Below are 13,616 nucleotides of genomic sequence, written 5' to 3' on the forward strand. Positions count from 1 at the left end.
TTTCTAAATTTTTATCTCCCCAGCCTCCATTTTCTACCCTGCTCTTATTAGCATTACCCAACCTTTATTAAGTGCTAACCATAGGCCAGAACACTGTGGTAAGTACTTTATGTAAATTAATTATTTCTCAGAATCTATGCAACAGCTTATTATTTTAATCCCAGGTTTTTTTGTTTTTGTTTTTGTTTTGTTTTTGTTTTTTTTGGGGGGGGAGAGTTGAAATTCAGAGGCATTAAGTGAAGTAGCTGGTTTAACACAATTAGCTGCCAAGCCCGGATTTGATCTGACTCCAGAGTCAGTGCTTTTAACCACCAATTACATCAATTACGTTCCTCACCAGCTCACAGACCCACAATAACCTACAGAACGGCCGGTCGGTCCAACACTCAATTAGCGGGTTTCTTTAACTCTCTTGTATCTAATTTCAAAGGTGTTTCGTGGGGGTGGTGGTGGTGTCTTGTGAGTTCCTGACCTCCCAGAGGGCAGGGATCTTACCAGAACATCTCCTTTTAAAGCGCACAACGCCTTGCAGGGCACAGACTCGGTGCCCAGTAGATGCAGGCTCATTAATAGATGAGAAAAGAAAGTGACCGGGCAGAGATAAGCAGTAAATAAAGTGCAAGATTATAGCGGGAAGAGAAGAAAAAGGAGGAAGAAAAAAAAATTCAAGGGAAAGGAACAAAAGCAAATGTTTACTGAGTGCCTTAGTGCCAGTCATCGCACTTAAGTCTCTCTTTAAGAGACTCTTTGAGTGTTCCGGCAGCTCGCTGGGCACGAATGTCACCTAATCTTCAGAAATGAGGAACTTAGGCTCAGAAAACGGAGTTTCACCCACAATTGCGCGCACGTGGCACAGGCTTCATGGGTTGCCTGCCTCTGGTACCTCTTGCCAGGGTCAGGGTGGTAAAAACGGAGGCTGTTCCCTTCCCACTGATCCTTTAGGGAGCGAAGGGAACAAGGTGCGCGCCTCTGCGCAATAGCGAAGACAAGTGATTAATTAAGCAATTACAACTTTGCCAGCCGCACTTGTCCTCTTGAGTGCCAGCCACACTTGTCCACACTTTGTTCTTACTCTGAACTAAATCGTGAAGAAACTCAACTCCTTTAGTCACTGCCAGACTTTTTTGGACACATCTTCCTTTTTCTGTGACTCAGCCCAGACGAAGGAGTTACGGGTAACCTCCTTCTCTTCACCCAGCCATTACCCGGAATCCAGCGGCGGCCCCTTCTCTCAGCAGCCGTCGGAGCTTCCCGCAGCGGCGTCCGCCCCGGGTCGGGTGGGAGGGGGCCCCAAGGTGACGCGCGGCCGCCTCCTCCGCCTGGAGGCTGGGCCGGCTCTCGGGGTAGCTGGAGGCGTGGCCGGTAAGAGGCGGGGCCGAGGAAGTCTGGCGGCCCCAGGAGATGCGCCCGCTCTCGCCGCGTCTGGGCGGCTCCCTGCGCGTGCAAGCGGCAACGGCAGCGGCGGCGGCGGCGGCGGGGCCCGCGCAGGTGACCGGCGAGCGCCGGCCTCACTGCATCCCCTGGGACGCGGCCTCGGACAGGTGAGGGAGGTGCGGGGCTCACCTGGCCGCGAGCGCGGGCGAAGCACCGGGTCGCCGCTGGCTCTCTCCTTTGAGGGGTGGAGGGGTGTCCGCTGACAACAGAACCGGGGAGTTGGGGAACCTGAGCGACCGGGAAGGGAATTCAGTGGAGCTGCTAACTCCGGAGCTGCCGGTTCAGAGTCAGAAAGGTATGTCGAGGACCGGAGTGCTGGAGGGCGCCCCGGGGGAGGGCAGCCTGCCCTAGGATTTCTTTGCATTTTAAAGGACCTACACTCGGTCTCCTTGGGTCGCAGCGGAGTTTGTCACCGCCACCTCCGGGACTCTTTGTGCAGAGGTCAGTCCCTCACTTGGGTGGGATTGGATGCGCTCCCTTCGTGGAGACCCGGAGAGTCCGCTTCGGTTCCTTGCGCGGACATTTGCTCACCCCCCACGAGAGTTGAAAGCCTTCTGATAATTGTGTAGGTTCCAGAGTGTCTTGTCACATTAAAAAAAAAAAAAAAAAAATACCGTGATGGTGGTGGCGACCTTGAGAGGCAATTGCTTCCGCAATTAGTTCCCCAGTGTACTGTCCATTTGTTAAGCAAATGGTGCGTTGATGGCTTTTAAATATGGTTGGGTTTCCATGAAGTGGATTAGAACGTCTGAATGAACTTATGCGCGCTGTGTGAAGGTTTCACCCGTGTCTAGGTGCTTACCTGAGTCTGTTCTAGAAGTTCCATCGGCATCGGGAACTTAAATTTACCAAACAGCCTCCCGGTGAACCTGAAGACTCTAGAAAACCTGTTTCAACGACGCACCGAATCGCAAACAGGTCTATGGATTGCGATTTCCATTAACATTCAGTTTTTGCTTGGGTCAGCAGCATTTCAATTTAACTGATATTTGTTGCACGCCTGTTAAGGGGGGGGACCTCTACGAGGGTCAGGCTGGTGTGCTGTGTGGTAGCACAGGTGTGGATACAAAAGGGAATTTTAGGGCAGTCGTTTCTCACAGGGGGGCTGTTTAGAAAGAGAGCAGTGGCATATTGTGCTTTTGTCTTTACGGTTCTTCTTTGATCTCTGGTAATAAGCATTTTAAATGCAGGGAAAATGAAAATCTTTGGAGAATATTTATCATTAGCCTGGTCTCTCATCCAGAGTGACAAGGATTAGCCAAACCATCCTTAAACTAAGGTTAGTAAGAATCAACTCTGTGCCAAACACCATGCTGGTCACTTCACTTAAAAAGTTGCTTAAAATATGCAAAGTAGGTGTTACTTCCTCTGTACAGATGAGAAACTGAGGCAGGGAAGAATCCAGGAATTTGTTCACAGTAACTGGTGGACCTGGGAGTTGAGTGTGGATATTTCTGAGTGCAGAACCCATGCTTTTTCACTATTCCAAGTTACTGTGAGACAGATAGTGTACATCTGCAGATTTAATGGAAATAATAATTCAAATTTATGTTCACGAAACAATCCACGTCCTGAGAGTTAAAGTAACCATCATGAATAAAACGAGCATTGTTTGTTTTCATTCTCCTTGTTAAACTGAAACCAATCTGGGACAAGAAGACGAACAGCTATTTTAAAAAATATAAAATTTATTATGTATCTTCCTTAACATATTTTTAAGGATCTAATATAGCCAAGTTGGGTAAATTAGTAAAACTTTATATGTATTCCTTGTGTATTACACATTGAAGTATCAACTAATATTCATATTATTCATATGCTGAAGTATCAGCTAATTTTCTTATTCATATGCTTTAACATATTTCATCTTAATTTCCTTTTATAGTTTACGGGTGAATAGAGGCCACCTTTGTCACCTAGAAAAGACTTTGTGTGTGTGTATAAATCTATAATCATGAATATTTATTTTAAAAGATATATATAGTTTTCCTTAAATCCATCTCTAGAAGTGTAAGTGTGTCAACGTGCTTATTTAGGAAGGAATCCTAAAATTCCAATTTAGTCTTTTGAGTAAATGATCCATAACAGCTCAACTGATGGTTTCTTTACGTGCATGTAAACCACACAAGTGATTTTCAAATTAAAATTATTATACTGTGTAGGATGAGAATGAAAATAGTACTTAGAATTTTAAATAATATTTCCTGACATGGAGAGCACTTGCTTTCTTAAAACCTTCCTTATAACTGTTGGTAATTACACACAAAAATTGAGGGGTTTCATATTGAAATCATCTTCAGGTGTTGAAGAAAGTGTTTTTTGTTGAAGAAAGGCTTTTTGCCTCTGTTGGGAGGATCAGATAGATATTCTGCCTGGATCGTGCTTGGCACATTTGTTTTTCCCTCTATCTTCATTTGACAGAGAAATCGACAAGACACCTTGAACTTCTTTCTAAAAGCATTTGAAATCCTGCCTAGCAGGTGTTTATCAAAGTGTGCTTGGCTTGGTTAAGATGCTTTAATGAAGGGGCAGTGTGTGTGATGATTTAGAGAAATTCACAGAAGAGCTGAAGGGCCAAGGAGCAGCGTATGCATGAGGTATGAAACGCGCAGATCCAGATTTTGTGAGACCTGAAAGGTAAACAATATGGGGATCCTTGTTAAGAAAAATAATACAAAATTAGCTATGAAAGTGAATGCCTATTTAGAATGGAAAAAGAAATTGTGGCCATTTGCTGGAGATTGCTATCTCTTTCTGCAGAGATCTTTTTGGGCCGTTTACCAGAAATGCTTACATAAAAATGCTTCCTAAAAAAAAAAAAAAAAAAAAAAAAATGCTTCCTGATTGCAACCTTCTCTCTAAGAACACTCAGCATTTCCCAGCAGCTTGTAGCACTCATGGGGGCCTATGCCATTGAGAGTCCGGAAGATGAAGCTCTGTTACCTTCAAAGAGTGGGAGCGACAGTTGTGGTTGGAGGTAAAGGACCAATGGTCCACTGAGCAGAAAAGCTGCCGCCTGGGGTGGAGGGGATCCTGGGCTCATTGGAGTCTCAGGGCACTTCATGTCCAGTGAACAGTTCTGAGAGGAAGGCCCCTGATGGTGTCTAGAACCTTGCAGTTTGGTTGGTTCTCCAGGGATGCCTTCGACTGTTGGCTGTCCCAGCTTTCATTCTATGTCACCATTTATTGAGGGTTTTCTATGTCCCATGCACTGAGTAAGGCCAGGTTCTGATTGCCAGGGAGCTCCTGGTCTCTTGGAGCTGATTTCGTTGATGATAGTACAGTGTTGGTGCCAGCACAGAGGTCTTGATGCTTGAGCTGAGTTTGGAATTGTGGGTGGAGATAGTGAGATGGAAGAGTCCGGGAAGGGCGGTCTAGGGGTGTGGAGGGCCATAGAAAGCCTTGGAGGTTTGGACCCATACACTGTCCTCCACTGATGCAGGGAGGCCCCTTAGTATTTTTCCACATGTCTTTCCAAACCAAGCAGCACCCATGCACCTGAGATCAACTTGTTAAAAATGTGTGTTCTCAGGCCCCATCCCAGGCCCCCTGAATCAGAAGCTCTGTGTCTCTGGCACAACAATCTGTGTTTTAAGAAGCCTTCCAGATGATTCTGGTGCATGCTATAAAGTTTGAGAACCATTGCTTGTAGTGTTTAAGAGAACTGGTAGTGCATAGAATCCCTTGGGAAGATGAAAGGAGAGGAGTAAGATTAGTACTAAGGCTAATGTATTACTATTGTAATATAACTTACCTTACTATCACTGACATTTATGGAGCACTTAGATGGTGCCAGGCATTGTGATTAAGAAATATTAACTCCTTTAATCATCAGTACAACCCCAGAGAGAGAGCTGTTATCACTCCAATAATTTATTTATTTTGGCTCTTCCTTTTTTTAAAATTGATTTACAATGCTGTGTTAGTTTCTGATGTACAGCAAAGTGATTCAGTTGTTCATATATATACATATTATTTTTCATATTCTTTTCCATTATGGTTTATTACAGGATATTGAGTATAGTTCCCTGTGCTATACAGTAGGACCTTGTTGTTTATCTATTTTTTTCCCCTTGGGCTATTTCTAATCTGCCTTTCTGTTAATTGTTGCTATTTCCTGAGGTCCTGTCCACTTTTGAGATGGACATGAAGATCACTCCATTTAAATGTGAGAAAACTAAGGCACAGAGAGACAAAGGTGTTGTCCCAGGTCACATGATTGGAAAGCAGTTCAGCCAGAATTCAGGCGCAGGCAGTGTGGTTCCAGCGCCCATCTTCCCTCTCTGGGAAGGTCTGGGAGAGTTTCCATCACTGTCGTTGTTTTGTGTTGGCCTTGTGGGAGAGGTCTGGAAGGCAGGCCTGGAACTGCTTGGAATGGCTCTATTTGCTGACCACTTGGGGTTAGCAAGTTATTCTTTAGGGACAAATTGCCAGATGAGAGAGGAAGAATGTTACTGTCATTCACTCCAAGTGCAAAGTTTGAGAATTTCATAAGCAAATGGATATGATTGTGTATATATGATTACATAACATGGAGCACCTCTTTCCCCAGCATGATGATGGGCTTACATGGATTTCCCCAGGGGATGATTGTGGAAGGTGGCCTTGTTTCGGAATACTGGGATTTGATCAGGATACTAGCACAGGGACCTCTCTTCTAAAGGCCAACCCTCTCCCCAGGCCACAGAGGACTTGAAGATGATGGTGCGTTTGTTCATCGTGTCCTGGAAGGTATCTAGAAGAACTGTACTTTGCATTTTCAGTTTTTTTTTTCTTTCTGAAAAAAAACATTCTCCACAATTCTGTACATTTTATCATGGAATAGCTCCATCTTGCGAGGCAGCATGAAAAGAATATATAGCTGTAGATATGAGTACATGTGTCAGTGTGTAGAATGATGGTTTGCCTTTGGGTGTGAGCCTCAGATTACTAATTCTTTATGATCTCGGAGAGACAGCAGTGAGCTGTCCTGAAGAGAGATCTTAGTTCCCTGCCCAGGACCTGGACCTGGGTAGCCTGGATGAAAACCAGGAATCCTAGCCACCAGACCACCTAGGAGCAAAGTGGCCCTGGCTCTTACCCCCATTGAAAGCAAGAATGCTTCAAGGAGGCAAAAACTGTAAAAACAGGTGCAAAGTTTATTATTAGAGACACAGCATAATGTATGGGAGAGCACACAGAGAAACAGTTTATTTAAGTTAGAAGCAAGGCAGAAATATACACCCAGAGAGAAAGGGTATGACGTCCTCTCTAATGAGGAGGAGAGCAGTAAAGAGGTGATTTAAATCCCTTATATAGGACAGTTCTTTCAGGTCTTTGTTTACCTTTGGCCAATTATTTTGTTTCCTTTCCCACATCTGACTTGTTCTAGGACCCTCCCCAACATGCGTGCACATCTTTTTTTTTATTTTTTGGGTTTTTCTCTAGTTGGGGCGACTGGGAGCTACTCTTCGTTGCAGTGCGCGGGCTTCTCATTGCGGTGGCTTCTCTTGTTGTGGAGCACGGGCTCTAGGTGTGCGGGCTTCAGTAGTTGTGGCACTCGGGCTCAGTAGTTGTGACTCGTGGGCTCTAGAGTGCAGGCTCAGTAGTTGTGGCCCATGGGCTTAGTTGCTTCGCCGTATGTGGGATCTTCCCAGACCAGGGCTCGAACCTGTGTCCCCTGCATTGGCAGGCGGATTCTTAACCACTGCGCCACCAGGGAAGCCCCAACGTGCACATCTTTTTGCTAAGATGGATTTCACTGCAGAGGCCTGTGGGTGCATGTCCACACTCACTATGGGGTGGTGCTCCTCCGTTTTTGAACCCCAAGGAGCCTTCCTGCGCGTGTGTAGACAGGGAAGTTTTCCTTGACCTCAGGAGTGGTCATCTCATCTCTTTACTTCAGCAGAGCTCAGCTTCTGTCACTAGCTTTGTCCTTGGAGTGTCTGGGTGAGAACAAAGCTTCAGTTTTACTCCACTTAACAAACATCAGCTGTCCGGCCCAGGGGCCCATCTTTCTCCTACCTCATTTACTTCTTCTCCAGAGACAGATATTTAGACAAATGTTAATTTGAGTTATGGCAAGCAGTTGAATGTAATTCTGAGAGTACTGGCTGTCTCACTCATGAGTTCATTCATTCATATGGTCATTTTTGCCTGCTTGGTTGTGCTAAGCATTCATGTTAGGCACTGGAAGGAAATGCAGTGGTGACCAGCCAGATGTGATCCCTACAGACTAGGAAGGGAAAACTTGCTCTGCGATGTTACAGGTGAACAGAGTTCGATGCACTAATTCTGGCAGTGAGTTGGCAAGAGAGGAGTTAAGATGTTACCATAGTTCAGGAGTGAGGTTATAGGGCTTAGTGTAAGGCAGTAGGGAAGCAGAGGTGTGGAAGGATCTGAGAGAGATCTGGGAGGTTACAGAGGTGACCAGGTGGATGTGGGTGGCGAGAGAGGGATTGCTGGGGCTGAGGTTTGTGTCTTGGGCCCCCAGGTTGGTGCCAGTAACACAAGTCAGGACTAGAGAAGACGGTTTTCTAGAGAATAATCCTGAGTTTCGTGGATGTTGTGAGTTTGAAATGTGTGGATGACTCCAAGGTAGAGATTTGGGTAGACTGATAGAACAATGCAGCTGATAGGAGAACTGAATAATTCAATGGGGGAATACTATCAGCAGTTGAATAATGCTGTCTCCCAAGCAGTGTGGTAAGTGAGAAGCAGGTCACGGAGGAAATGTGGGCATTTCTCCTGAGTAGGCAGGATAGCAACGCACTCCAATTCCTTTGACGTGAAAGATGAAAAAGGTTTACTTCTACACTTTCTTCAGAGGGTGGAGATGAATCCTCCACTCTGGCCTTTGCGTGTTTGACAGCCTGAGCTCTGGCCCGTGGGAGGAGGCCCTCAGTGTGGAAAGCAGGCCAGGCAGGAGAGTGACAAGGGGCTTGCTGAAAGCTGGTCTTCAGATTTTGAGCCCATCTTATTGTCACAAGTTAAAATGCCTTACCATCTTTCCTCTTAATTTGTTATGTTGTATTATTAAAAACACTCATTTATCATTTATGTGTATCATGTTTATGGTAAATGTATCATATCATGTAGATTGGCCATATGTGTACATATACATACATACACACAGATACACACAGATACACACACACATACATGCATGCACATATGCATACATATAGGTAGATAGTACATACCATGTAGATTGGCCAGGGCTGTTCTGTAGCTGCTACCGATACAGATGTTACAAGATTCATTTGTATAGAAGATACAGGTTTTCTTAGGTGCTCAGAGTTAAGCTGATGGCTTGTTTAAAACATGTGTTAGAAAGTACCTGAAATACATAACTATTTGTTATTTTATCCAAAAGCTATTAATTGTGTATTATGCATGCTGTGTGCTAGAGTTTTCCTTGTGAATAAAGCAGAGAGCTCTGTCTCCTTAGAGCCTAGAGGGGAAGTCAGACAGCTTGACAGGTGAGTACAATAAAGTGTGCTGTTAGTTAAGGATAAGGCACAGCGGGTGGTAGGAGTTAAGTAGTGAAGGGTGCCTCCAGGGGCAGGGCTGCCAGCGCTTAGCAGGAAGGATGGGCGCGCACGTCAGCCAGGAGGAAGATTTGGAAGGATCAGAGAGGTTGTTTTGAGAAACTGATACATGGATGCTTCTGAGGAACTGAAAGTTTAGAATAGCCTGTTTTGTCCATTAAAAGTCAGCTAATAAAAGAGAATGTTCATGAGAGCTGTGAACTGATCAGGAAAACCCAAAAGAAAGTATTCAACTTTGTGTGACTGTGACCATGTTCAGATCCAAGAAGCAAAACCCAAAAAACCCACAAAAAACAAACAAAACAACCACTCCTTCCCCGCAAAACCCAAACCAAACTAGAAACAAACAAAAATAATGATCATGTAATACTTTTTGGTTGTGGGGAGGACTATTTTTAGCATTATGAAAGATGTTGAGGGTTAGTCTGAGAACTTAGGTAGTATGTCAGAAAAGAACATTGTATTACCTGAACAATAGCTAACATTATTGCTATGATAGTCTTGCCTAATGTGAAAGATTATATATAAATATATAAAATTAGCTTAGCTTTCTAGGTTTGTAGTTTGGAAATGCCTCTAGGGTCAGCCCTTTCACCTCCTGATGGCCCTTCATGAACCACCTGGGGCCCAGAGATGCTGGAGGCTTCTTTACCCTCACATGTTGGTAACAAAATCTGTCCCAATCTGTCAGGTAAAATGTATCTGTTACTCTTTGTCCTGTAGTTTCTTTTTTTTTTTTTTTTTTTAAATTTTATTTTATTTATTTATTTATTTATTTATGACTGTGTTGGGTCTTCGTTTCTGTGCGAGAGCTTTCTCTAGTTGCGGCGAGCGGGGGCCACTCTTCATCACGGTGCGCGGGCCTCTCACTATCGCGGCCTCTCTTGTTGCGGAGCACAGGCTCCAGACGCGCAGGCTCAGTAATTGTGGCTCACGGGCCCAGTTGCTCCACGGCATGTGGGATCTTCCCAGACCAAGGCTCGAACCCGTGTTCCCTGCATTGGCAGTCAGATTCTCAACCACTGCGCCAACAGGGAAGCCCTGTCCTGTAGTTTCTTGTCTGTTGCTGGACCAGGCCCTGTAATTCACTATCTCCATCTTCTCAGACTCTTTACCCCCATTTTCCTTATCTCCTCTTTTGTTTGTCATGTACTTTCTTTCTACATAGTTTAGTGTTTTGGATCTGGTTAGGAATCCTTGGCAAAAGTTGCCTTCAGCATTTTAGGCCTGTCGAAACAGGTAGAATTTCTCTGACATTTCTTTCACTCTCTTTAATCTCAGGTGAGCTGGCACAGAGATACTTAGCTTTAGCCAAGAATGAGAAAGAAGGCTCTCAGGAAGTTTCCTGTGTTAATATTTGAACAAGAAGACATAGCAGAGCTGAAGAGGTACATGAGGAATTGTTTTTAAATGTCATGAGCTCTTTGTGTGACACACACACACACACACACACACACACACACACACACAAAAGTTTAAACACAGAGGCGTGGCCCTGGTCATAATAACAGATTAATATTCAGTTGCTTTATTAACTACTTTCTTTCCAACTTCCAGTCTTGTGTCATTTCTAGCTTTGTCACCATGAGCTCAAGATCCTAAATCACTCATTTATTGCTTAGTTTTGGGGTTCAGTTGCCAATATGTGCTTTTCATTGATAGTGGTTTTTTCCTTTAATGGAAGGAGTTTTTGGCTTTTCCTAGTTTACAGGACATACAGGCTCAGCTGCGATTTATTTCGTTTAGTGTGCTAGCTGCCTGCCATTGCTGAGCTTCTATTAGGTGGGAGCATTATCTTATTTACTCTAATCCTGTCAGGTACCCTCCTAGGTAGGAGTCATCCCCTTTTAATAGAAGAAAACAGTGAGACTCAGAGAGGCCCAATAACTTGTTCAGGGTTACCCAATTGGATGGAATTTTACTTTTTTTCCTACTATTCCATTCCAGCCAGTGCTATTTCAACCATTCCACTCTGCCTTGCTTCCCAGTGAAGTTGTTTAACCATAAGACCAGAGAATCTACAAGACCTGTTCCAAATAAGATTCCAGGAATTTCCCTGCAGCCTGGGGTTGGAAGCAGCTGCTCTGCACCTTCCCAGGGTGAAGGCATAGTTGAAACCTTTCACCTTTCACATCGGTGAAGCTCTGGAATCCTGCTAGACCCTCTTCTGGACATGGATTTGGCATGGTCTTGATAAATATATTGCTTTAGAGCAGTTTCATGCCCAAAGATTATGAATACATGAAACTGGATATTCTGGAAAGGTCTCTCTCCTTTATCTGACCCAAGTGACGCATAAAACACGTAATTGTTGTAATAGATTTGCAGAGCAAAGCAGGTGGCCCCTTCCATCTAAACACCATGCGTAATTCCCGAATGTTCACAGGAGAGCTACCTCACGGTGTTTTTGTGTTTTGAAATTGATGTAAGCTTTTAAGTACATGCAGATGTTGACATTTCAAAATCCAAGTAAAATTCCTGTGGTGGAATTGATCAAATCTAGGTGCTTTTTTGTTACTCGTTTATTTCTAAGCATTAGGCCCATTTATCAAATGAGATCTTTTAAGGGTCCACAGTATACAGATGAGGTTGACATTCTGTTTGATGTGGTCTTGGAGAAACTGGAGTTACTTGTGCTGGACATTCTGCTTATGCCGTACCTCCTAGGAACCCTCCTTTAGTGGACGTAGAGCCTGTGGCCTCGTAGGATGTGACAGCAGATGCTGAAGCTGATGTGGTGGAAGTGGGAATGGAGAGGGTGTAAGGTAAGCTCCCTAGCACCCTGCGAACTGATGTCCTGTGCTTTTGAACAGAATGCTTATTAGTGTCATCTGCATTCATTCCAATAAGAAACATTACAGACATTCATATGTAATGAAAGATAAGTTGGTGCTTTGTTTAAACTATTTTTTTAATGCAAATTTTGCTGACCAGTTCTGGATGTCTTGTCAGTGTGATTTTGGTAGTTTTTTTGGTTTGCAATAACATCCCGAATCTAGCCAGTTCGAGAACCAGCCCCTGCCTTGAAATGTTGTTTTTTGGTAGTGGCTATTAGTCAGAGCTAACTGACTTAGAATTTATAAAACATTGGTTTTATTGTTGCTTTTAACATTATGTGATAAAGCATGGTATGAAATAGTATAGAGCAAAACCCCTTTTACATACACATGTATTTATACTGTTACTATGTGCTAGTATATGAATGTGTGTGTATATATATATATATATATATTTTTTTTTTTGTTCTGGAAATGAGCATTAGAAACTTACTAGTGGTTACTTTTTGGAAATGGTCTAGTCTAGGCTGAGTCACTTTTCATTGCGAGCTTCTCTGCACAATTACAATTTCCTAAAGGCATACCTTGAAAAAATATTGCCAGGGTTAATTGGATGGTGAGATAACAGGCCTTTTTTTGTTGTATTTAAGATGTCATTTTAAAAAAAGTCATCCTTGGATGTGAGAATATTAAAAATACTTTGAATTTCTTTAACATTTTAAAGCTTTTAAAAAGTCTCCGGTATTTATTATCAGATTTTACCAGCCAAACATCTTCTCTGTTAGAGATCTGGAAACACTACAGTGGCACTACAGTGCCTGGTAGTTGATATGATTAAGGAGAGAAAAGTTTTCAAGATTCTATCTACTCAATGAACCTTCCTGGAGGCCACCTCGGATGAGGTAGGCGTGGGGTGGGACCACTTCAGAAACCTCCACCCCAGTAGGCTGGCTATGGAACCCCACTCTGTGGCTCCCTTAACTCACCATGACCCAGTTACTGGGAAGAGCCAGGGTTTGGAATACAGACAAACCTGGGCTCAAATATCAGCTCTGCCATGTGTAGGACTTCATCATCTCCAAAGCTTGGGTTCATTATTTGTAAAATGGAAATGAAAATACTTACCTTGGGGTGCTGTGACTATTAATAATAATCCCTGCAGAGTGCCTTGTATGTAATAAGTACTTTATACATTCCTGTTATTCAAGGAAAAGAGGGAGTCTGGCTACTTGGTAATGAGTAAGCCTGCAGAGGTTTGGGGAAGTGAGTGCCCACAGTGTTATGGGAGCTTTGCCCCAGAGATCAGGCCCCTCTGCACTGTTGATGTTTTGTTCTACATTTTCTTCCAACCAGAATAAGAGTAAGAAGGGGTAGGGCAGGAAGCATGAGTAGGAGCTGGTACTAAATGACAGTATTTCAAAAAATAACTGGAGACACATTTTAGGGAGCAATAAAATTTATCAAATTTAGTCCTTTTTACCCACCTTGAGGCCGTTCTTTTTAGAGATGAGACATCATCTTCCTTTTTTTTTAAATTTTAGATTTTTACTTTCACTTTTAAGGTGTTTTTCCCTTTTGCATTTTTAAGTAAGTCTTGAGAGCAGAAAGTGGGTATTGGTCATGTACACGTTCTATTGATTGTGCTGGATTTAGCACTTTCTTGGTGATTACAGTATAATTTGATGAAAGCCCAGCCACTCCTGGGGGAAACCTGACAATGTTTCCTAAATATATATGGATGAAAGAATACCTTGGAAGGCTGTCTTTGGAAAGTGACAACTAATCAATGTCTTTATTGGGTTCACATGCCTACATTTCTGATTGCAAAAAGAAAAGAAAGAAATAAAGAAAGAAAAAAGGAACGATTAGCTATGAT

The sequence above is a fragment of the Eubalaena glacialis genome, chromosome 2 (assembly GCF_028564815.1).
Source record: "Eubalaena glacialis isolate mEubGla1 chromosome 2, mEubGla1.1.hap2.+ XY, whole genome shotgun sequence".
NCBI lineage: Eukaryota > Metazoa > Chordata > Mammalia > Artiodactyla > Balaenidae > Eubalaena > Eubalaena glacialis.